This window comes from Oncorhynchus masou, chromosome 31 (assembly GCF_036934945.1).
Source record: "Oncorhynchus masou masou isolate Uvic2021 chromosome 31, UVic_Omas_1.1, whole genome shotgun sequence".
Taxonomy (NCBI): Eukaryota; Metazoa; Chordata; class Actinopteri; order Salmoniformes; family Salmonidae; genus Oncorhynchus; species Oncorhynchus masou.
Genome location: NC_088242.1, coordinates 24779518 through 24806363, shown reverse-complemented (window position 1 = coordinate 24806363; position 26846 = coordinate 24779518). Strand labels below are relative to the sequence as shown.

General features: G+C 45.9%; 1 pseudogene; it reads left to right on the top strand.

Moving 5' to 3' along the window:
- The first annotated feature begins 311 nt into the window (after positions 1-311).
- Positions 312-26548, top strand: LOC135524921 (AP-4 complex accessory subunit Tepsin-like; annotated as a pseudogene).
- Positions 26549-26846: the final 298 nt, after the last annotated feature.

The following is a 26846-nucleotide window of genomic DNA, read 5'->3' as shown; positions in this document are numbered from 1 at the left end:
AAAGATTTGTAAAACAGAGTCAGTATGGGACAATTGACATTAAAAGAGCTCAGCTTTTTGAGAAAGTACAGTCTCTGTTGACTCTTTTTGTGGATCAGGTCTGTACATTTACTCCACTGAAGCTTATTGTCCAAGAGGACACCCACATATTTGCATTCCTCTACAATCTCTATGTTCTGACCTCTGATAGATGTTGCAGAGGTAAGTGTTGTACGCTTCCTGAAGTCTACGCACATCTCTTTGGTCTTACTGGTATTGAGGACCAAGTGTGATTGGTCACACCACTCTACAAAGTCATCTAGGACCGGGCCATGATGTTCCTCATCATGCAACAGGCTGATCAAGGCAGTGTCATCAGCGAACTTAACGAGGTGTCTGTCAGGATGGAAACTAGTACAACTATTAGTGTACAAGATGTACAGGAGTGGGGACAAAACACATCCCTGAGGAGAGCCTGTGTGGGTGTTGCGTATGTCTGACACGTGGGGACCTATTTTGACCCAGGCTGTGACCGTTGGCTCAGGAAGTCCAACAGCCACAAAACCAGCCCCCCATCTAAGGGGAAGTCCCGAATGAGTCTGTGCCAGAATGTAAGGCTGGATTGTGTTGAAGGCAGAAGAAAAGTCAACAAACAAAAACCTGACATGGGATTTGGCCCCTTCTAGATGTCTGTAAACCATGTTGAGGAGATTAAGAATGGCATCATCAACTCCTCTGCTGGGCTTCACAATTTTCTCAAGGCATTTAATTTCTAAGGATGTCAAGGCGAAAGGGCGGTAGTCATTCAGCACAGATGGATGAGATGTGATTAGACACTGTCTGAGTTCTCTACAGAGAACCTGAATCCCGACATTAATGCCCATCGCTCAACCTCATCAATTGCTTCCTGTACCTTCCTGACTATGTATGGCACATTTCTTCTCCTCTTCTGTAAGGCGCCTTCATCTGCAAATGATTTTAAAAAATGATTTGATTTATTTAACCTTTATTTAACCAGGTAGGCAAGTTGAGAACAAGTTCTCATTTACAATTGCGACCTGGCCAAGATAAAGGAAAGCACATACAACGACACAGAGTTACACATGGAGTAAAACAAACACACAGTCAATAATACAGTAGAAACAAGCAACATTTATTGGATGCCAACCGCAGTTAAACCTCACGAAGAAGAAGAACAGGATGGAAAAATCATAGCAATATTCAAGGAATGACTGGCTTTCCTTCAAAACGTTGGTGCTATTTACAAATATAAACACCATGAAAAATAATATTTTGATATCTGTATGTCACATTTTGCGGGAACAGTAAATCGTTTTGTATGTTCCATTACGCCCACTGTTTACTGTACCACTACAGCAGCCTAACTAACGTTAGAATGCTAGCACATCATATGACATCACAGTCTCTGAACAGAAATCGTATGTCATCGTCAGACTAGACTTGAGCTTTACAGTCCGTTGATATGATTTCTTCCCACACTGTTTCACCGCGGACCCACCCTGTGTGTCCTGTTTGTGCTAAAGACAAAATTGATGCTTTGGCCTCCCGAGTGGTGCAGTGGTCTAAAGAACTGCTTGAGGTGTCACTACAGACCTGGTGTTTGATCCCAGGCTGTCACAGCCAGCCGTAAACAGGAGACCCATGAGGCGGAGCACAATCGGAGTACAGTGTTGTCCGGGTTAGGGGAGGGTTTGGCTGGCCGGGATTTCCTTTTCCCATTGCGCTCTAGCTACTCCTTGTGGCGGGCCGGGGGCCTGCAAGCTGAATGGTGTTTCCTCCGACCCGTTGGTGCGGTTCGCTTCCGGGTTAAGCGAGCAGTGTGTCAAGAAGCTGTGTGGCTTGGAAGGGTCGTGTTTCAGAGGATGCATGGCTCTCGACCTTCACCTCTCCCGAGTCCGTAGGGGAGTTGCAGCGATGGGACAAGACTGTAACTACCAATTGGGGAGAATTATTATTATTTTGTAATAATTGAGGCTGACATGACAGCAATCCTTGCTAAATGTTCTATTCTGGGCTTCACCTGGCCATGCCTGATGATATCTCTCTCTCTCAGGTTCCCACTCTGATGAATGCAACAGCAGATGATGAATTGCCTTGTCCTGGCTACCTCTTTGAAGAAATCGGAAGTATACTTTTAACCCCTTCACCTCCCACTGTATGATGATACAGCACTGTGTTCTGATATGAAAAATCATTTAGTAAGATTCACCTCTTTTCAAAGTCAACTCAAAGACAGTAAAGTTTGCGTCCTTTACCCTCCTGGCAGTGTAGAAATCTCCCAGGAGTCCACTGGGTGTGGTCAGTTCCTGTTGGAGTACCTGTTGAAGAGGCTGGAGGTAGAATCCTGCTATGTCAAAATAAAGGCGAGCTCAGCTAGCCAGGTTAGCAGGATTTCACCTGCATTAAGAAACCCCAAACACTGAATTTTACCATAGTTTGTTAACTGAGGCTGAAGAGGAATCATGTAGAAGAATGAAGCTAATCTTCACCATATATAATATAATCTATTAATCTGTTCCTCCTGAGCTTTATCCCTCTTCCCTTTCCATCGTTTCTGTCCTTCCAGGTTCTGAAGATGTTCGTCCATCTCTGTGGCCACGGATTGCCTCACTTTCTGACAGAACTTGGACGGAAATCCACCTTCATCCAGCAGGCCTCAGGTGAGATGATGGACATGACGATGATGATATGACCAGTAACTCACCTCACCGTCTCCATTTCATCTTTCTATTTACGACAGTAGCATTTCAGAGAGCTATGAGTGTTATACTGAATATGTGTTTTTCCCTTCAAATTAGTGGTTCCCCTCCATGGCATTGCTCTGTATCAGAAAGTGAGGGCCACAGCACATGTGGCCAAGAGAATGAGAGACAATATCCAAGCCAATCACTATCCCTCTATGTATCTCACACACACAATGCTAATCCTGTCATTATCTGTCTCCAGGACATAGACAGGTTACTTTTTACAGACACAGCCTCTCCCCAGAGGAGGAAACTAGCCATGCCCAACATGGGTGAGTACATTATATTGTTGTTATTCCATGTTCTGTATGTCTACCTTACATTTACATGTTAGTCATTTAGCAGGTGCTCTTATCCAGCACTACTAACAATTAGTGCATTCATCTTAAAATAGCTAGGTGGGACAACCACACATCTCAGTCATAGTATGTAAGATTTTCCTCAATAAAAGTAGCTATCAGCAAGGTCAAAGTTAGTAAGGGGGGAGCTGTGCGATTATTTAAGATAAAATCAAATCAAATTTTATTGGTCGCATACACGTGTTTAACAGATGTTACTACGGGTGTAGCGAAATGCTTGTGTTTCTAGCTCTGACAGTGCAGTAATATCTAACAATTTCCCAACATATACCTAATGCACACAAATATAAGTAAGGAATGGAATTAAGAATATAAACATATATGGATGAGCAATGTCAGAGAGACTAAGATACAGTAGAATAGTATAGAATACTACAGTGGGGCAAAAAAGTATTTAGTCAGTCACCAATTGTGCAAGTTCTCCCACTTAAAAAGATGAGAGAGGCCTGTACTTTTCATCATAGGTCCACTTCAACTATGACAGACAAAATGAAAAAAAAAAATATCCAGAAAATCACATTTGTAGGATTTTTTATGAATTTATTTGCAAATTATGGTGGAAAATAAGTATTTGGTCAATAACAAAAGTTTCACAATACTTTGTTATATACCCTTTGTTGGCAATGATTGACCTCTAACGTTTTCTGTAAGTCTTCACAAGGTAGTCCCCAAAGGCTGTATTTCCAAGAAGACCCGAAAACACAACCCCATTATTGACTGGACCACGAGTTCAATCCTGGGTTGGAGTCCATTCTGCCATTCCCATTGCCTCAAAGCAACGCAGCCTTCCCCGAGACGGCATCCTCAGGGCTTAAGTCAAGCCTCAGATTTCTCTGCAGTCCCGCAGAGTACCATGACCTCCTGGAGGTCTTCAGCAAGGCACGGGCTACTTCTCTTACCCAGCATCGTCCCTACAATTGTGCCATTGACCTTCTCCCAGGCACCACACCGCCTCATGGTTGACTATATTCCCTATCCGGCCCGGAGACCAAGGCCATGGAGGACTATCTGGCTGCTGGAGGAATCCATCCTTCTGCATCCCCTGCCGGCACAGGGTTTTTCTTTGTGGAAAAGAAGGACAAAACTCTGTGTCTGTGCATTGACTACCGGGGCCTTAATGACATAACGATCAAAAATCGTTACCCTCTTACACTCCTCTCCTCAGCTTCCAAACCTACCATCCATGCTGGACCTTTGGAATGCCTACCACCTGGTTCGGATACGCAAAGGGGATGAGTGGAAGACAGCCTTCAACACTGCCAGTGGACATTATGAGTACCTGGTCATGCAGTTTGGACTCACCAATGCCCCCACAGTTTTCCAGGACCTGGTAAAGTATGTGCTCTGGGACATGTTACTGCCTGCTAATACTGCCTGCCCTGACCTCGAGCCTGCCTGCCACTCTGTACCTCCTGGACTCTAACCTTGTTATGACATTTTGCCTGTTCACGACCATTCTCTTGCCTGCCCCATGGATACTAATAAACATTAGGAATCTGCCTCCTGTGACTGCATCTGGGTCTCACCCTGTGCCCTTATAGTCTATGTATATAGGCAGCAGCCTCTAACTGCTATTTAAGTCTTGAGACTGAAAAACATCTGTCTCTTGGTCCCGGCTTTGATGCACCTGTACTGACCTTGCCTTCTGGATGATAGTGGGGTGAACAGGCTGTGGCTTGGGTGGTTGTTGTCCTTGATTTTTTGACCTTCCTGTGACATTGGGTGGTGTCCTGGAGGGCAGGTAGTTTGCCCCCGGTGATGCTTTGGGCAGATCGCACCACCCTCTGGAGAGCCCTGCAGTTACGGGAAGTGCAGTTGCCGTTAGTGATACAGCCCGACAGGATGCTCTCAATTGTAAAGGTTTGTGAGGGTTTTAGGTGCCAAGCCAAATTTCTTCAGAGGTTGAAGAGGCTCTGGTGCACCTTCTTCTCTACACTGTATGTGTGGGTGGACCATTTCAGTTTGTCAGTGATCTGTACGCATAGGAACTTGAAGCTTTCCACCTTCTCCACTGCAGTCCCGTCGATGCTGTTTCCTTAGGTCCACGATCATCTCCTTTCTTTTGTTGATGTTGAGTGCGAGGTTATTTTCCTGGCACCCAGAGCCCTCACCTCCTCCCTGTAGGTTGTCTCATCATTGTTGGTAATCAAGCCTACTACTGTTGTGTCATCTGCAAACTTGATAATTGAGTTGGAGGCGTGCTTGGCCACCCAGTCATGGGTGAACAGGGAGTACAGGAGGGGGTCGCGAACGAGTCGGCTCTAAGAGCCGGCTCTTGTAGGTGAACGTTGGGAGCCGGCTCGCATATCAGAAGAGCCTAATCTATTTATAAAAAAATTAAGATATGAATAATCAAAATATTTAAATGAATAGAATTAACTAATGCAAAGAGCAACATTTTTTGAAATAATTATATAGGCCTAAATGTTTAAGCGCGCACACACATTCTTTCTGACTGTCTGCTCAGACTAACAGCCTCACCTGTTGTTCCTGTCAATCAGACACGCAGTGTCAACCAATGAACCAAAGATGCTGAGGAAGGGCCGAGCCAATTCACTCAGTCACACACTTAGCAGCCGATGAGAGAAAGGAAGGACAGCTGTGAAAACAACAGCTAGAAAATGAGTCAGAAGCACAGTAGCATTTGGATGCATTTTAATAATGTAGACAATATTAGAGCACAGTGTTGAATTTGCCAGAACAAAATCTCATATAAAGCCGGTTCTACGCACAACCTACACCGGCATATGCGAACCCAACTGTGAACCTAGCCATAGCTCGTGATAGTGGTGGAGCCAGCACCTCCACACGTGGAGATGTATCCACTCAGTCAAGTAGGCCTACTCTGTGAAACACAGCAATGCAGTCTTCTATGGACTAGTTTATGCCAAAGTCTATGTCTGTAGAAAAACAAGGCCAAATTGCTATTGCATTGGCTAAAATGATTGCCACCGATTTCCAGCAATTTTCGATCGTGGAGGACTGAGGTATTAGAAATTATAGCAATAGTCTAAATCCAATATACACAATTACAAGCAGGAAAACCCTTTCAAAATCACGTATTCCACAACTGTATGGGAGGACACAGGCATCAGTGCGGGAAAGAGTCCAAAAAGCTACTGCAGTTTGCCTTACCACTGACTGCTGGACATCAGGGGTAACCACTTCTTACATGTCAGTTACATGTCACTTCATTGAAGATTTTTCAATGTCTATCTGTCTTCTGGACTGCTTTGAGTTCACAGACAGACACACCTCAGAGAACGTGGCAGAGGAACTGTTGAGTGGCCAGAGAATGGCAAGTAGATGGAAAAGTGGTATGTTGTGTTAGCAACAATGCAACTAACATAACCAAAGTCATGAACATTTTTAAATGGACCCAATCATCCATGTCAATCAACCTGATTGTAAGAGATGCTCTGAAGGTGATGAAGCCCACTGTGGACAAAGTGAAAGCAGCTGTGGAATACTTCCACAGGAGCACAGTAGGTGCTGAAAAACTAAAGTCTACACAACGCCAGATGGGGATGCCTGAGCTGAGGCCTAAACAAGACTGCACTACAAGGTGGAATTCAACATTTTATATGTTGAAGCGGTTTCTGGAGTCAAAGGATGTCATAATCTCTTCCCTGGCCATGGTCAATGCACCTGTTGATGCTCTGACCCAAGAGGAATGGGAGGTGGTGGAGGAAGTGTGCAGGGTCCTGGAACCCTTTGAGCAGGTTACTGTGGAGATCAGTGGAGAGGTACAGTAAGCAGTTATTAATACATCATTATTTTATCCAGTATTATATATGTATATGAGCAGTAGATGCGAATGTAGTATCAGTAGACAACATGAATCTGAACTAATAAGTTACTGTTCTCTCTCTTCAGCCTCAAAAATGTCCTGTGTAAGGGTCTGCAGCGAATCACAGCCAGCCGCCAGAGGGAAGCAAATGTAACCACAGGACATGTGACAGAGTTAATGCACACCCTATGTTCATCAATGGACAGAAAGTTCCACAGAATGGAATATAATCGAGTGCTATCAGAAACCGCTGCACTTGACCCCAGGTTTAAGAAGTTAGCCTTCAGTGTTGCCAGAGCGATTAAGGCTCTTCAAAGAATAACCTCAGCAGCAGGGAGGGACAGCCCCAGCAGTCAGCTGGCTCAGGCACCAGGGCAACGGGAAGAAGAGGGATCAGATGGAGCAGAAGCACCTGCAGATTTGCCACACACATCTGCTGTTTGGATGCTGTTTGACGAGAGAGCAACTGGGGATGCAGCACGAAGGAATCACTCAGCAGATGCAATAATGGAGGTCCGATCATATTTGGAGGAGCTCCAACTCCAAAGATCTGCAGATCCTCTGAGCTGGTGGAAGAACAAGGCCTCTGTCTAGCCACGGCTTACTGAAGTCATGACAGGGAGACTCTGCATAGTGGCCACATCCGTTCCCTCTGAGAGGGTCTTCTCAAAAACGGGACAAATAATTACTGAGAGAAGAAACCGCATCAGCTCCTCGAAAGTGAGGCAGCTTGCATTTCTGAATTCAAATCTCTCATAAAAGCACAATATGGTCAGCATTGCTGTCTGCTGCTGGTTATAACATGGCAATAAAGAAGAGGAAAAAGAGGGACCAGTGGAATATTTTAAGTGGGATGCTGCAGTTTTGCACATTGCGATTTATTTTTCTTTGATATGGTGCAATATTCTATTATGTTGTTCAGATTGTATTCATTTTGAATGGTTAGATTTATATGCTCTTTGTTTATATACTGTCACGACTCCCACCGGTCTACGGCGGTGCTCGGCGGTCGTCGTCACCGGGCTACTAGCTGCCACCGATCCCCTTTTCCTTTACTGTTAGTTTTGTCTTATTGGTTACACCCGTTTCTTGTTTAGGTTCTGGTTAGGGCTATTGAAGCCGGTTATGCTCGCCTGCTTTTGTGCGGGCTTGTTCCTCTGTTCATTTTGGTGGTTGTGCTATTTTCTTGTTTTCTCCGGTCTGTTTTGGTCCTGTTTTTGGCCCGGGTCATTTGTATGCGCCTGGTGTTTTGGCATGACTGTTTTCTGTGCCGGAATAAACACATTGTCCTTTACCCTCTGCGCCTGACTTCGCACCCACTACTCCTAGAAGTTCATAACATATACATAAAAAAAGTTACTTTAAATGCAAATGTTTAATACCATTATTTTTCATAACAAACCAATGCGTTTTTAAATACATTGTGGTTGAGGTAGAGTATGATTTCATTTAATTATAATTGTTTTAACACCAATCATAGTCAAACTGTTTGACTTGAAAAAATATTAAAAACCTTTTTTTTGGTGAACTGAGCCGAACAAGCCGTCTCACTGAAAAGAGTCAGAATGCCCATCACTAGTGGGGACAGCTGACTGGAATAGGGAGAGATTGAATATGTCCATAAACACACAGCCAGCTGGTCTGCACATGCTCTGAGGACGTGGCCAGGGATGCCGTCTGGGCCTGCAGCCTTGTGAGGGTTAACGCGCTTAAATCAAATCAAATTTTATTTGTCACATACACATGGTTAGCAGATGTTAATGCGAGTGTAGCGAAATGTCAGTGTCAGTGTGTTGGCAGCAGCCACTCAATGTTAGTGGTGGCTGTTTAACAGTCTGATGGCCTTGAGATAGAAGCTGTTTTTCAGTCTCTCGGTCCCAGCTTTGATGCACCTGTACTGACCTCGCCTTCTGGATGATAGCGGGGTGAACAGGCAGTGGCTCGGGTGGTTGATGTCCTTGATGATCTTTATGGCCTTCCTGTAACATCGGGTGGTGCAGGTGTCCTGGAGGGCAGGTAGTTTGCCCCCGGTGATGCGTTGTGCAGACCTCACTACCCTCTGGAGAGCCTTACGGTTGAGGGCGGAGGAGTTGCCGTACCAGGCGGTGATACAGCCCGCCAGGATGCTCTCGATTGTGCATCTGTAGAAGTTTGTGAGTGCTTTTGGTGACAAGCCAAATTTCTTCAGCCTCCTGAGGTTGAAGAGGCGCTGCTGCGCCTTCTTCACGATGCTGTCTGTGTGAGTGGACCAATTCAGTTTGTCTGTGATGTGTATGCCGAGGAACTTAAAACTTGCTACCCTCTCCACTACTGTTCCATCGATGTGGATAGGGGGGTGTTCCCTCTGCTGTTTCCTGAAGTCCACAATCATCTCCTTAGTTTTGTTGACGTTGAGTGTGAGGTTATTTTCCTGACACCACACTCCGAGGGCCCTCACCTCCTCCCTGTAGGCCGTCTCATCGTTGTTGGTAATCAAGCCTACCACTGTTAAATGTCTTACTCACGTCGGCCATGGAGAAGTAGAGCCCATAGTCCTTGGTAGCGAGCCACGTCAGTGGCACCGTTTTATCCTCAAAGCGGGTGAAGAAGGTGTTTAGCTTGTCCGGAAGAAAGACATTGGTGTCCACAACATGGCTGGTTTTCCTTTAGCAGTCTGTGATTGTCTGTAGATCCTGCCACATACGTCTCGTGTCTGAGTCGTTGAATTGCGACTCCGCTTTGTCTCTATTGTCTCTATATTGGCGTTTTGCCTGTTTGCCTTGCGGAGGAAATAACTGCACTATATTCTGCCATATTCCCAGTCACCTTGCCATGGTTAAATGCAGTGGTTCGTGCTTTCAGTATTGCCCAAATAATATCCACGGTTTCTGTTTAGGGTAGGTTTCAATAGTCACAGTGGGTACAATATCTCCATTACACTTCCTGATAATCTCAGTCACCATATCAGTATATTTGTCGATATTATTCTTAGAAGCTACCCGGAACATATCCCAGTCCACATGATCAAAACAATCTTGAAGCGTGGATTTCGATTGGTCAGACCAGCATTGAATAGTCCTTAGCACGGGTACTTCCTGTTTGAGTTTCTGCCTATAGGAAGTGAGGAGCAAAATGGAGTCGTGGTCAGATTTGCAGAAAGGAGGCCGAGGGCCTTGTAGGCATCCCGGAAGTTGGTCGAGTGACAGTGGTCGAGTGTTTTAGCAGCGCAAGTACTACAGTCGATATGTTGATAGAACTTCGGCAGCCTTTTTCTCGAATTTGCTTTGTTAAAATCCCCAGGGACAATGAATTCAGCCTCAGGATATGTAGTTTCCAATTTGCATAAAGTTCAGTGAAGTTCTTTGAGGGCCGTCCTGGTATGGGCTTGAGGGCGGATATAAATTCAGCAAAAAAAGAAACGGCCCCTTTTCAGGACCCTGCCTTTGAAAGATAATTAGTAAAAATCCAAATAATTTCACAGATCTTCATTGAAAAGAGTTTAAACTGTTTCCCATGCTTGTTCAATGAACCATAAACAATTAATGAACATGCACCTGTGGAACGGTCGCTAAGACACTAACAGCTTACAGACTGAAGGCAATTAAGGTCACAGTTATGAAAACGTAGGACACTAAAGAGGCCTTTCTATGGACTCTGAAAAACACCAAAAGAAAGAAGCCCAGGGTCCCTGCTCATCTGCGTAAAAGTGCCTTAGGCATGCTGCAAGGAGGCATGAGGACTGCAGATGTGGCCAGGGCAATGAATTGCAATGTCCGTACTGTGAGACGCCTAAGACAGCGCTACAGGGAGACAGGACGGACAGCTTATCATCCTTTCAGTGGCAGACCCCATAGAACAACACCTGCACAGGATCGGTACATCCGAACAACACCTGCGGAACAGTTACAGGATGGCAACAACAACTGCCCGAGTTACACCAGGAACGCACAGTCCCTCCATCAGTGCTTAGACTGTCCGCAATAGGCTGGACTGAGAGCTTGTAAAATGTTGTAAGGCAGGTCCTCACCAGACATCACCGGCAACAACGTCGCCTATGGGCACAAACTCACTGTCGCTGGACCAGACAGGACTGGCAAAAGTGCTCTTCACTGATGTGTCGCGGTTTTGTCTCACCAGGGGTGATGGTCGGATTTGCGTTTATCGTTCAAGGAATGAGCGTACTCTGGAGCGGGATTGATTTGGAGGTGGAGGGTCCGTCATGGTCTGGGGCGGTGTGTCACAGCATCAGGTTGTCATTGCAGGCAATCTCAACTCTATGCGTTACAGGGAAGACATCCTCCTCCTTCATGTGGTACCCTTCCTGCAGGCTCGTCCTGACCTAACCCTCCAGCATGACAATGCCACCAGTCATACTGCTCGTTCTGTACGTGATTTCCTGAAACACAGTGTTACGAATCCCTTTTGGCCCGACAGTCTAGGGGGGATGGTAATGAGACCCGTAACATAACTCATGCAAATTCCTTTGCGAGAGCACAAGCTTGGTGTAGGCGCTCACGAAAGCGACTAACGTAGTCCAACACATTCTCATCTCTGGTACACAACTCTTGGGACAAGAACTGTTCTTTAAGGACTTTCATTGGTCCTCTCACTGTGTGACCAAACACCAGTTCAGCCGGGCTGAAACCTAGGGACTCATGCACAGTTTCACGAGCAGCAAACAAAACTAGAGGAACTCCCTCATCCCAATCTTTCTCAGATTCCAAACAATATTTACGTAGCATAGACTTCAGTGTCTGATGCCATCTTTCAAGTGCACCCTGAGACTCTGGGTGATAGGCGCTTGACACACGGTGCGTAATTGACAAGGATTTTAACACCTGCCTGAAGAGCTTGGATAGGAAATTGGTACCTTGATCGCTTTGTACCACCCTAGGTAACCCGAATGTCGTGAAGAATTTTATTAAGGCTTTACTCACTACCGGGGCTGTAATCCTTCTCAGAGGAATGGCCTCGGGGTATCTTGTAGCCATACACATTATCGTTAACCCGATTTTGCCTTCGGTAACGGTCCGACACAATCAACCACCACATGCTCGAATGGTTCACCTATGACAGGTATGGGACAAAGAGGAGCGGGAGGAATAACCTGATTTGGTTTTCCTATTATCTGACATGTGTGGCATGTCCGACAGAACTGAGCCACATTTTGTTTTAAACCCGGCCAAAAGAAATGACGAAGGATCCGATCATAAGTTTTTGTGATTCCTAAATGACCAGACCACTGGTGATCATGAGCAAGGGATAACACATTTTGTCGAAAGGCTGTAGGAATCACTATTTGGTAAACAGCATTTCAATCTCCATCTGCGTCAACATGGGATTTCCATTTACGCATGAGGAGATTACCATCAATGAAGTAAGCCACGTTCTTCTTCTTCACATCTTCCAATGAGACAACACTAGAAAAACATTTAGCAAGCTTGTTGTCAACCTTTTGGTTAGCAATCAGCTGCTCACGAGTGATTGGTAACTGTATTGCATCAGCAATAAGTTCAATGTTCTTTGATTCTTTCCTGGGCTGTTTGTCAGAGGTGATCAGCTTCTCAGAGGTATCACACAATCCATCCTCTTGATCAACCTCTTTGAACAGAACAGTGTTCGACAAATCTATCTCATCACCTTCTTGTCGTGCCTGAGCACGAGTGACAGCACAAGCGGGGAACACATGTGGATAATTCTGTGCCAGATCATTCGAGAGAGAGTGGTCACTTTTATCCAATACTTCCAATACGGGTACTACCTTTCCTCCGGCAATATCGTTACCCATTATAAAGGTCACACCTTTCACTGGCAACATAGGGCGTACCCCCACTCTGAATATTCCACTGATTAACTCAGTGTACTTTCACAAAGTGCAATGGCACTGGGACAAAACCCATTTCAATACCCTGCACTAACACACTGGAACCACAGTATGTATCGTCAGATAAGGGCAACACATCAGACAATATAAACGACTGCGCCGCACCAGTATCTCTAAGGATTTTAACCGGACGCTGAGACGCTTCGTCATTCGTTAGGGACACAAACCCCTCGAAAATGAATGGTTCATAACTGCTGTCGGGGACTGAGACTTTCAAACTACAGTTACCCTGAGGCACCTGACCTCACAACCGTACGAATTAGAGCAACACCTGTTGGTGGCTTGGCACGAAGAGGCATCCCTTGTTTGCATTTAAGCAGGAAGCAATCATTAACCATATGTCCTACTTTATGACAATAGAAACATGGACGCTCATTCTTCTGGCGTGCTTGACATACTACTGCTGGCCGACTAGGACTAAAGGTAGGAAACTCAGTGGCTCTACTCTCAGTTTGAGCCGAAAACACACTCTTGTGCGTCAACACAAACTCGTCTGCCAACACAGACGCTTCTGCCAGGGAGGATACTTTCTGTTCGTTTAGGTAAACTACAATGCGTTCGGGTAAGCAATTTTTAAACTCTTCCAACAAGATTAACTCCCGGAGAGAGTTGAAATCAGTTACCTTACTAGCAGCATGCCATTTATCAAACAGATTTCCCTTGTCTCTAGCAAATTCCACATAAGTCTTAGTAGAAGACTTTCTATGAGACCTAAATCTCTGTCGGTATGCCTCAGGCACAAGCTCATAGGCACGAAGAACAGTAGCTTTGACCACTTCATAATTCAAACTGTCCTCCAGAGGTAGCGCTGACAAAACCTCTTGGGCTTTACCAGTTAATTTACACTGAAGTAATAGGCACCATACATCTTCAGGCCATTTCAATGCTACGGCTATACGCTCAAATACACAAAAATAGGAGTCAACCTCTGACTCTCTGAACAAAGGTACTAAAGCAATCTGCCTACTAATGTCAAACGTGTTTGAGGACACAGCAGGTGAGGATGGCTCACAAACAGGCACAGTAGGACCGGAGGCTAGCCTCGCTGTCTCTGCCTCAAGTTCCATCTGGCGCATTTTGAACTCCAACTGCCTTTGTTCTCTGTCGGCCTCAATTTTACACATCTCCAAATGCCGTTGTTCTCGTTCTTTTTCTGCCTCTATTTTACACATCTCCAACTGGAGAGTCTCTCGCCTAATTTGGGCTCTCTCTTCCACCTCCAGTTGGAACTGTGCTAAACGGACATCCCTCCTGGCATCACCATTTGACAGTGGGGAGAGTGGATCAAAACAGGACAATGTGGCTGGTGTTTTAGCCTCTCCCTCATTATCAGACACCAATGGTCTTACAGGAGCAGCAACATCCGCTACAGGGGTAGTAGGCTCAGGCAGCGGTAACACAAGCACCTGCTCTTCCAACAATACATTTAATACTAGCCGTTTCACCTCCGCCTTAACTAAACTCTGCGGAATCGATACTGAATAATGGTCAGCCAAGGTCATTAAATCAACGCTACGACATTTGTCAAAAACCTCCCACGAAGGGTTATCCAAAAAAGATTTCAAATCAAAAGTAGTCATTTTACACTACTTCACAAGTGCCAAAGAAAATAGCAAACACTAATGCTACTTCAGCTATGACGCTCAACACTGAACTATACCACTACAACAATCTACATGAGCGGCATGGGTGTCAGTTATGACAGATCCCGGATGAGGCTCCACTTATGTTACGAATCCCTTTTGGCCCGACAGTCCAGGGGGGATGGTAATGAGACCCGTAACATAACTCATGCAAATTATTATTGTGACAAAGTAAAAGTGTGAATGAAATAACCACGACAACAGAAATCTACCGTCAAACTCCAGGTTTATTTATAAACACACGGTAATGGGGGGAGCAGGAAAAGGGGCTGAGCTGGACCCAAGGAATGAAACAATAAGTATACAAAAACACCCCTAAGCTAGACTAGCCTACTTTAACAACAGCTAACTAACTAACCAAAAATACAGTGGGTGGTCCGCCCAGTTCTAACTAGTGTATTTAACAAAGTTCACCTACGGGTAGTGTATGCCCATGGGCGACTTGTCTTGGTTTCCCACTTTTCCCACCAGCAACAAACAAACACCATAACCAAAAACAATACTCACAGGTGATGACAAAGTGCTATGAGGTGCTTAAACAAAAGAGATGTTACGACACAAAGCGAGAGTGAAACACAGAGACCTACAGACATGGCATTTACAGAGAGATTGAGCTCTAGAACAAACAAATGATGGGATTTTAAAACCATGGAGAAGGAACTGTGATAGGTTAGGAAATAGGAGGAGGTGTGTCTTCTGATTGATGATTGATTGTTGAATGATTGGGGAGTGATGATTTTCACCTGTGAGGGGAGAAGGACAGAAAAGAAACACACACACAGGATAACTATATCCGTAACACACAGGAATGTCAGTGTTCTGCAATGACCAGAGAAGAGCCCGGATCTCAGGGACACATTATTCCATTTATGTTAGTCACATGTCTGTGGAACTTGTTCAGTTCATGTCAGTTGTTGAATCTTATTATGTCCATACAAATATTTACACATGTTAAGTCAGCTGAAAATAAATGCAGTTGACAGTGAGAGGACGTTTCTTTTTTTGCTGAGTTTACATGGCATGACTATAACCAAAGAAAATGATCTTGGGAGATAATACGGTCGGCATTTGAATGTGAGGTATTCTCGGGTGAACAAAAGGACTTGAGTTCCTGTATGTTATCACAATAACACCATCAATTACATGTATTTATAAAGTCATTTTCACATCAGCCGATGTCAGTATGTGATATACAGAAACCCAGCCTAAAACCCCAAACAGCAAGCACGTAGAAGCACGGTGGCTAGGGAAAAACTCCCTAGAAAGGCAGGAACCTAGGAAGAAACCTACAGGGGAACCAGGCTCTGTGGGGTGGCCAGTCCTCTTCTGGCTGTGTCGGCTGGAGATTATAACAGTACATGGCCAATATGTTCAAATGTTCATAGGTGACCAGCAGGGTCAAATAATAATAATCACAGTGGTTGTAAGGGTGCAACAGGAGTAAATGTCAATTGGCTTTTCATAGCCAATCATTCAGAGTCAAAAACAACAGGTCCGGGACAAGGTAGCACCTCCAGTGAATAGGTCAGGGTTCTATAGCCGCAGGCAGAACAGTTGAAACTGGAGCAGCAGCTCGAAAAGGTGGCCTGGGGACAGCAAGGAGTCATCAGGCCAGGTAGTCCTGAGGCATGGGCCTAGGGCTCAGGTCCTCCGAGAGGAGAAAGAGAATTAGAGGAAGCATACTTAAATTCACACAGGACACCAGATAACACAGGAGAAATACTCCAGATATAACAGAGTGACACTAGCCCCCCAGCACAAACTATTGCAGCATAAATATTGGAGGCTGAGACAGGGGTGCGTCCGGAGACAGCGATGTTACCCCCGGACAGGGCCAACCATGCAGGATATAACCCCACCCACTTTACCAAAGCAAAGCCCCCACACCACTAGAGGGATATCTTTAAACCACCAAGTATAGCCCACGAAGATCTCCCCTACGGCACGAAACCGAGGGGGAGGCACCAACCCTGTACAGGAAGATCACGCCAATGACTCAACCCACTCAAGTGACACACACTAGAAATTGTAGGGACAATAAGGAGGCCTGCGTCTTGTGACCGTATCATGAGTCGTTAATCATGAAACATACCCTTCTTCTTCCCAGGGAGATACTTATTCCTGTCTGAGCAATGAACTGGGAATCCTGCTGGCTGGACCGACTCAGACAGTACATGCCGAGAGAGCCATGTTTCCATGAAACAGAGAATGTTACAATCCCTGATGTCTCTCTGCAAAGAAACCCTCGCCCTGAGTTTGTCAACATTATTATCCAGAGACTGAACATTAGTGTCAAGGTTTACCAGAATTGGACCCAGAAGCAGACCAGGGCAAGGTGAGTATAAAGATGGTGAGTATTTATTAATCAATGAGAATGTGGAGGTAGATAGTTCCGGGTGGCGGAGCGGGCAGCGGAGGTGGGTTGATGGGAGTGAATAGGCAGATCCAATGGATAACAACACACTGGCGATAAGCAGACAAGGATGGGGTATGGGTTCCGGGTGAATGGCTGTAGACAAAACAAATGGCGGTAAGTTAAAGGCAAGCAAGACGTACAAAACAATAAAACAAAACAAACTCTATAAACTGGAGGCTGGTTCGTGGGCACAACATACTGTTCATGGCTAACGATCCGGCAGGGAATGGATGTCAGGTCAGAGCTTTTGAAGGGGAGAGGTGATGATCAGGACAGGTGTGCAGATTACTGATGGGATACAGGTGCGGGTGAACATCGATCTCCCAACAAGCTAATTCGCCCGGCAACCAGACAGGGTGGGTTCCAGGACACCGGAAACACACTCCAGGACAGGAACACAGGCAAACACAGACTCAGGAAGCGGGATTCGTGACAATTAGAGAGTAATATACTCAGAAGCGGTGGGTGGCATGTGCGCCTTGCCTAGAAAACCACTCTGAGTACCTCGCCTCCGTCGGCATTGTTTTGGGTCGGCCTCTGGAATCAGTTCAATTGCCCTGGGGGGTGCGAACAAAGGATCCACTTTGGGAAAGTCGTATCCCTGGTCGTAATGCTGGTAGTGCTGGTGAGTTACCGTCGCTCTGATATCCAATAGTTCTTCCCTGCTGTATGTGATAACACAAAACATTTTCTGGGCTAACAATATAAGAAATAATACATTAAAAAACTAAATACTGTTAAGTTTCCGAAGAGCTAGAAGTGAGGCAGCCCTCTCTGTCGGTGCCATTTCCACTCTACTCTTGGAAGAGGTAGGGTTTCAGATGTTTTCGGAAGATAGGCAGGGACTCTACTGTCCTAGCCTCAGGGGGAAGCTGGTTCCACCATTGAGGTGCCACTGCATTGATGTTTGCAGAGAACGACAGGGTGTTGTACTTTGCGCTCTGGGAGGGGGACACCGTGGAGTTGTCAACCTGATGGAGAGGTCATGGAGCGGGCAGGCCTTACCCGGAATGAAGAGTAGCTCCGCCTTGCTGAGCTTGAGTTGGTGGGCCAACATCCAATCTGAGATATCTGCCAGGAATGCAGAGAATCATGCTGCCACTTGGTGTCAGAAGAGGGGAAGGAGAAAAGTAGGTGTGTCATCCACATGACAATGAGAGGAGAGTGTTGTTGTTTTATGTGTGTGTTGTAACTCAAGCTTTTTACAACGTGTGTGAATATGAGTTTATGACTCAGTGACCGTCACACTCTTAACACACTCCTTAAATCACACCTCTACTTTTATCTCCTCTGGACGAACAGACAGGAAGATAGCGCTATTATTCTCCCTTCCTCACACACAGCCAGACACACACACACACACACACACACACACACACCCCCTCTGGCTCATAGACACCCACAGCACACATTTGTTCTTTAACGGTATCCGTTAGTCTGTGTGCTGTAATAATGCCCTAGATGTGAAGGTTGGGGTTAGTTTGAATGATTTTTCATCTTGCGTGGTAAGGCTAGGGGAGGGAGGGGTTGGGTCGGGAGGAGGATGGCACTGGTACAGGCTTGAAACACAGGTTCTGTAAGTGAACCTTGTACTAGATTAGATCAGGGGGGTGTATGTTTGTGCTTCATTTGGGACAGGGCCATGGGCAAGATGGGTTGAAAGATGGTGTGGAGATACTGACTTCTGATTGAACAGGAAGGCTAAGCCCTGTCCCTGTACTGCATGTATGGTGTGGAGGTGCAGGAAGAGGTGGAGAGAAAGATGAGAGCGGATGAGGACTGTTAGCCTGGCTGACGCACAGACCCACGTGGTACACTGTCAGCTAGAGTATGTCGCTTTAGCCAACCAAGGAATTGTGTGTGTGTGTGTAACTAACTGTTTCTCTATGATCTTATGTCTGTAGTAGAGACCATCCATGGGCTCCCTCATCTGCTTCATCTGCCCTGCACTCATCTACAGAAAGATACAGAAGAATGGACTCACTGCACAGGCACCACACACATGCTATATTGTAATTACTTCACCACCATGGCCTATTTATTGCCTTACCTCCCTTATTTGCACACACTGTATATAGACTTCTTCTACTGTATTATTGACTGTGTTTGTTTATTTACATGTGTAACTCTGTGTTGTTGTATTGTCGAACTGCTTTGCTTTATCTTGGCCAGGTCGCAGTTGTAAATGAGAACTTGTTCTCAACTAGTCTACCTGGTTAAATAAAGGTTTAATTTTTTTTTTAAACTCTCTCTCTCTCTCAGGATAGTGTGTTTTATTCCTGGGACCCCACATATGTAAAATGTATACACACACCTTTGGATAAGCGTCTGCTAAATGGTATATTTTATTATTATATAATCTTTCTCTCTCTCCCTCTATAGCTGGTGTTATGGGTGGGGTTAGGCATCCTGCTGGTCAGCACCCTTACCACGTTGTCAATCTCAGCCAGTGACTCCACCCCCAAGCAGGCCCCTCCTCCCCCTGCATCGGTCAAGAGTGCCATCTTTGGGGTCCTTCCTGATGTTCCTGATTTACGGAACGGTACAGTCCACATATGACTATTATAGCCACAGGCCATGCTCCATCGCCGAGTCAACTTTCCATTCTAGTCTGTCCTTTGTTATTCTATTCTAATCAGTTCCAAATCTACAATGTTCAAAGCTCCAAAGTTCACATTTTGATGTCATTGTTGAAGAGAGAGGTGCATAAAAGTGAGAGTATAGAGAGCAAGAGCCGAAAGGTGAAAGCAATCTTAAAACAAAGAAATATGGAGCCGCAGATAAATGGGGTTTTTGACTGACAGACAGCTAGACAGACTGACAGACGGGGGTAGAGGATAACCACTTGATAATATCGAAGAGAAGCAGCGTTTGACATTGATGGAGCCAGAATGATGCCCTTCAAACTCCAGTGGTTTCTCATCTTCCCCTTATCCCCCCACTCTCTCCCCCTGTCCTTCTCCCTCTTTCCCCCTCACCTACTCACTCTCCTCTTCCCCCTTTCCTGGGCAGTTGAAATGCCTGCTAGCTCTTTCCTGTAACAGTGGTATCAGATGGAGGTGGCATGGAGGGAGGGGTTGAGAGGTACAGACAGAGGAAATGAGGGGAGAGATGAGTGAGACAGGAGGGCTGGGGTTCGGGGCTTGAGGGGTTTTGGTAAGAGGAGAAGCGGGGGATCGTAAAAATTAGAAAGAGCTCCACACATAGGAGCGAGGACAGTTCACACAGCCCCATCCTCTGCCTTCTGTTTTCCTCTTTCTACCTCTATCACTCTCTTCCTATCTTTATCTCTCTCTCACTCCCTCTGACTGATAGTCACACACTACCTTCCAAACCTGGTTCCTGTTTGTTGAAGATAAGTGAGGCCAGTGGAACAGTTTCTCCCTCTCTCTCGCTGTACCCTCTCGTAATTTTCTCTCCATTCTCTCCTAAATCTCTTAGACTGTACTGTAGCAGGTATTGTATTTATTGCATTAGTGTTGCATCTCTTTATAGTTTAGATCTCTGCTACCATCTAGTGGATCTCACACTCACAAATATTAGTATATAGATAAAAATTATGTTCTGCATTCACTCTCTCTTTTGTCTCTATCTCTCATTTCTCTCCCTCCCAGCAGTAGAGAAGCCAGTGGCAGTGAAACAGCCTGAGGTGAAGCCTGTGTTGGCGGAGAGGCCTAATGCCCCAGCTGCAGTAGAGCCAGACCGTCCAGTGGAGAGACAGCAGGAACAGGCTGAGCCCCCCCAGATCAAAGGACCTGAACAAGCAGTAACAGACGTTAAAAAGAAGGAGGAGGAGGGACAGCTGGACAGCCCAAAGCAGGTATGGAACCAGGGAGAACCCGTTGGAACCATGGATATTCTGTTAGAACCCTATGGAACCAGGCAGAATCCACTAGACTAGAACATACAAGAAAACCAGTAATCTATAAGTGTTTTTTTCAGTTTATTCCGGAAGACCGGAAATCTATTTACATCAACATCTGAAGACCCATGTGTTATACCTGTTTGTGAATTCCCCCTCCTCCCTCCCTTAAGGTGTGGTGGTACCTGAGGTGGAGACTCATCGGCACGAGCTGCCCATCCACCACGACGAGGTCCAGATAGAGAAGAGGAAGAACGTTGCTGAGTTGGAGGAAGCTGCACAGCTATTTTCAGTTCTCTCCAGAGATTTTCGATTGGGCTCAAGCCCGGGCTCTGGCTGTGTCACTCAAGGACATTGAGTCTTGTCCCGAAGCAATTTCTGCATCGTCTTGGCTGTGTACTTAGGGTCGTTGTCTTGTTGGAATGTGAACCTTCGCCCGCAGTCTGAGGTCCTGAGCGCTCTGGAGCAGGTTTTCATTAAGGATCTCTGTACTTCGGTCCGTTAATCTTTCCCTCGATCTTGACTAGCCTCCCAGTCCCTGCCGCTAAAAAACATCCACACAGCATGATGCTGCCACAACCATGCTTCACCGTAGGGATGGTGCCAGGTTTCCTCCAGACTTGCTGCTTGGCATTCAGGTCAAAGAGATCAATCTTGGTTTCAGAAGACCAGAGAATCTTGTTTCTCATGGTCTGAGAGTCCTTTAGGTGCCCTTTGGCCAACTCCAAGCGAGCTGTCATGTGCCTTTTACTGAGGAGTGGCTTCCGTCTGGCCACTCTACCATAAAGGCCTGATTGGTGGAGTGCTGCAGAGATGGTTGGGGTTCTGGAAGGTTCTCCCATCTCCACAGAGGATCTTTGGAGCTCTGTCAGAGTTACCATCGCGTTCTTGGTCACCTCCCTGACCAAGACCTTTCTCCACCGATTGCTCAGTTTGGCCGGGCGGTCAGCTTTAGGAAGAGTCTTGGTGGTTCCAAACTTCTTCCATTTAAGAATGATGGGAGGCCACTTTGTTCTTGGGGACCTTCGATGCTGCTGGACTTTTTTGGTACCCTTCCCCAGATCTGTGCCTTGACACAGTCCTGTCTCAGAGCTCTACGGACAATTGCCCCAACCTCATGGCTTGGTTTTTGTCCTTAAATGCACTGTCAACTATGGGACCAACTGCACTGGTCGGAACTGTGGGAAGTTTTTACTGTCATTATGGGGTATTGTGTGTAGATTGATGAGGGGGATAAAATGGTTAATCCATTTTAGAATAAGGCTGTAATGTAACAAAATGTGGAAAAAGTCAAGGGGTCTGAATACTTTCCAAATGCACTGTATAGACAGGTGTAGGCCTTTCCAAATCATGTCCAATCAATTGAATTTACCACAGGTGGAGTCAATCAAGTTGTAGAAACATTTCAAGGATGATCAATGGAAACAGGATGCATTGGAGCTCATTTTCAAGTCTCATAGAAAATGGTTTGAATACTTCTGTAATTAAGGTATTAATTTTTTTGTTGTTGTATACATTTTCAAACATTTGGGCCTCCCACGTGGCGCACTGCATCACAGTGCTCGAGGTGTCTCTACAGACCCGGGATAGATCCCAGGCTGTGTCATAATCTGCCGTGATCACGAGTCCCAAGGGGCGGCGCACAATTGATCCAGCGATTTAAGAGGGCGAGGAATGCCCTGTTTGGCGGGTCATGTTTCAGAGGACGCGTGACTCGACCTTCGCCTCCCGAGCCTGTTGGGGAGTTGCAGCGATGCGACAAGATCGAAATTGGAGAGAAAAAGGGGGTAAAATACGTTATGGGGTATTGTGTGTAGATTGATGAGGGGAAAAAAACATTTAATCAATTTTAGAATAAGCCTGTAACGTAACAACAATGTGGAAAATGGGAGGGGCCTGAATACTTTGCGAATGCACTATATGTCCAGCAGAATGCACTATATGTCCAGCAGAATGCACTATATGTCCAGCAGAATGCACTATATGTCCAGCAGAATGCACTATATGTCCAGCAGAATGCACTATATGTCCAGCAGAATGCACTATATGTCCAGCAGAATGCACTATATGTCCAGCAGAATGCACTATACGTCCAGCAGAATGCACTATACGAGCAGAATGCAAATGTCCAGCAGAATGCACTATATGTCCAGCAGAATGCACTATATGTCCAGCAGAATGCACTATACGTCCAGCAGAATGCACTATATGTCCAGCAGAATGCACACCCAGAATGCACTATATGTCCAGCAGAATTATGTCCAGCAGAAAAGTCCAGCAGAATATGTCCAGCAGAATGCACTATATGTCCAGCAGAATGCTGTATGTCCAGCAGAATGCACTATATGTCCAGCAGAATGCACTATATGTCCAGCAGAATGCACTATACGTCCAGCAGAATGCACTATACGTCCAGCAGAATGCACTATATGTCCAGCAGAATGCACTATATGTCCAGCAGAATGCACTATATGTCCAGCAGAATGCACTATATGTCCGGCAGAATGCACTATATGTCCAGCAGAATGCACTATATGTCCAGCAGAATGCACTATACGTCCAGCAGAATGCTGTTTCTATTGAACAAATTCAGGTAGGTCCCTCCTCGTTTCCGTCCGTTTAGTACCGAGTGAATACACCCCTGTTTATGTTGACGATAAAGCCTATGTCCAGCAGAATGCACTATATGTCCAGCAGAGATGTGTTGGGCGGAATGGTCTACTTCACTCCCTTCTTGGCCTGCAAGACAATAAGATGATCAAGTCAGTTGAATTCATACATCAAAGACAGACAAAATGCCATAGAAAATGATGGAACACCTGTAATATGCCACTCACTGCTGTAACAATGCAAGTCTTCAGAGCATCAAACTCTTTAACACACAGGGCCTTTCTCAGCTCCTGTCTGCCTGTGGTAGTAGCTGTCACACACTTCCCATAAGCTGCAGCCTGAGGACATGATATTCAAAAGTCAGTATTTAGATCAAACTTCTGTTGGAGGATGATTGCGCTGATTAGACTATATGCATTCTTGTTCAAGGCAGTGTTTCCTCTTGATTGTTTTTCTTAGTGAGGCACAAAGGTCCCCAAAGCATCATCCAGGGCCACAAGACAAATTCATTTGCGGGCCACCCCGGTTAAACAATGGTAGGGGAAACCCCGGGACATCTCATCCTCTCCTGACTTCAAGTCCACACATTCCTTCCAGACATGATCAGTTGAGTGAGCAGCAGCAGAGATGGACACTTGATGAATACTTTTTGACAGAGGAAAAATAAGGAAAATAATTGAATAACAATAATGCTGTAGCATTAGCTCTTGTACAAGAATAGCATAGTATCATAGAAATAAAATGCAGTCGTAGAAAAATATTTACTCAAACCATTGGATTATCCAGACCATGGACAGCGATATGTTTGTTGTTGACTGAATCAGGAAATGACACGCAAGTAATCTACAAACGTGATTTGTTAATTTGCAAATTAATCTATGGAGAAAAGGGATTATGATATTTTTCATTCGCCAATGGGTACCTTAACTCAAAAGTATTGGACCTATGGTATCGTATAAGTCCTACCCATGGTTGTTTGATTGGCTTGTAATTGTGGTAGGAGTCACGTTCCTGAGTTCCCTGTAAGGATGAAGAATGAAGGATGTCGCGGTAGCTAGGATCAGAGCTATCCAACATGTCTCATATGTGGAGGCAGTGGAAATAGCTGAAGTGAGTAGAGATGAGATGGTAGTGTGTCCCACAGTCTGTAGTGAATGCCATGCAGGAGAAGGATCAAATAAAATCTAATTTATTTATATAGCCCTTCTTACATCAGCTGATATCTCAAAGTGCTGTACAGAAACCCAGCCTAAAACCCCAAAACAGCAAGCAATGCAGGTGTAGAAGCACGGTGGCTAGGAAAAACTCCCTAGAAAGGCCAAAACCTAGGAAGAAACAGTTCCTCTTGCTGTTCCGTAGGTAAGCACCATGGTCTTGTAGTGGATGCGAGCTTTGACTGGAAGCCAGTGGAGTGTGCAGAGGAGCGGGGTGACATGAGAGACCTTGGAAAGGTTCAACACAAGGTGGGTTGCAGTGTTCCGGATAAGTTGCAGGGGTTTGATGGCACAAGCGGAGAACCCAGCCAACAGCGAGTTACAGGAGAGGACAAGTGCCTCGATAAGGACCTGCGCCACTTCCTGTGTGAGGTAGGGTCGTACTCTACGGATGTTGTAGAGCATGAACCTGCAGGAGTGAGTCACTGCTTTGATGTTTGCAGAGAATGACATGGTGTCCAGGGTCATGCCAAGGTTCTTTGCACTCTGGGAGGGGGACACGTGGAGTTGTCAACCGTGATGAGGTCTTTGAATGGGCAGGCCTTCCCCGGTAGGAAGAGCAGCTCCTTGTTGAGCTTGAAGTGGTGGGCCAACATCCAAGCTGAGATATCTGCCAGGCATGCAGAGGATCATGCTTCCACCTGGTGTCAGAAGAGGGGAAGGAGAAAAGTAGTTGGGTAGCAATGATAGGAGAGACCATGTGAGGATATGACAGAGCCGAGTGACTTGGTACAGTATATAGAGAGAAGAGACGGCCTAGAACCGAGCCCTGGGGGGACACTATCTCTGCCCTAATACTGCTACTAATGACAGACCTCTGGCTACTGAATTGATTACAATCAAGTTAACCCAATCCTCCTGACAGAGTTTGATGAAGAAAAAGAGAGGGAGGGTAGAAGAGATGGAGTAGGGAGAGGAAGAGACGGGGGGAAAGGGGAAGTGGATCGGAAGAGAGTGGAGAAAGGTAGAGAGACAATGGTTGTCTTTGATTGCTGAGGTCTGGGTTCTATCTTTCCTGCCAGGCATCGGGTCGGAGTCTGCCCATGGATCCAGAATGCAGGGGTTTGGATACAGTTTAGGGAAGATGATAACAAGTAGCCCTTTTCAAATGCATCCAGTCAAATCCATGTGCTGTTTGTCTCTTATATTGCTTTCTATTTCCGGCAGGTGGGGAGACCCTGATGGACAAGATCCATAAGGCTACTGAGTTTGTGGCCAGTGCAGTCCTGCCCCCAACGGAACTACAGGGTATCAGTCTCCATGACAACCACTACCTGGCGGTGGTGGTATCCTCAGGCCCTGTAGAGGTGGCAGTGCCAGCATATGCCTACACTGTGCCTCACAGACCCAAAGGTGGGAGAGGTTTGTTGGTGTTTTTAAATCGACTGTTATATTGCACATACTTCATTAGGCTGTTACAAATGGCCAGTTCCTTCTCTCTCATCCACCTCTCAGTTTTCCAGGGGTGTCCAGAGCAGGTGGGATTGGGCTGGGAGGAGATTAAGTGACCATAGCTCCTCCCACAACTCATCTCAGGGTAATGCAGAACACAGCCAGGCCTCGGGGGAGGGGGGGGGGGGCATCAAGTAGTATGGCACCGGGAGCCAGTTGGGACAACTTTGGGGATCAATCAGAACGGTGAGTCCCAAAAAATAGTAAATGATAATGTCTTCACCGTCAAAATACTAAATGAGTCAAAAATTCGGAGTCTCCCTTTCTCTCCATCTTTCTCTGTCAGGGTGGAGGTCATGCAGTTAGGGGACTGTGGCCAGGAGATGGCGCTAATCAGCAGAATGACTGATGGCTCCAAGGTCTTCCTGTCCAGAAAGGAGAGCCAGCACTTCATCAAGGAGTTAATACCGACCAACATTCAACCCTTATTCCTCTTTAACTTCACCTTGATTTCTGTCCAGTGTCATTTGGATATGGTTTAATTCCCTCCCCTTCGTCTGCAGGTGTTCCACTCTAAACTGAGGTGGTGGTGGAGCTGCTCTCTCGCAGACTGCAGGACCCACCACAGACTGTCCAGATGGTACAGTCAAATTGACTGTTGGAATGTGCTGCTATTTTTGACTAGATTTTTATTGAAAAAGAAACATGATTTCAAACATCAAACATGAGCCCTTACCTGGGGGGCGAACTCACCCCCATACCGGACCTGGGCTTGCCCCAAAGGGGTACATCTGAGAGGTTACTAAATTAGAACCATGAGGAGGAGGATAGGTCTGCTACTCTGGATGAAGAGTTTGTGGAAAGTCAGACTGGGTTCAGGACTAGACCCAGCTCACCTTAGATCTTAAAGTTAAAGATCCAGAGCTCCATACAGAGAGGGACCCCATCCGACT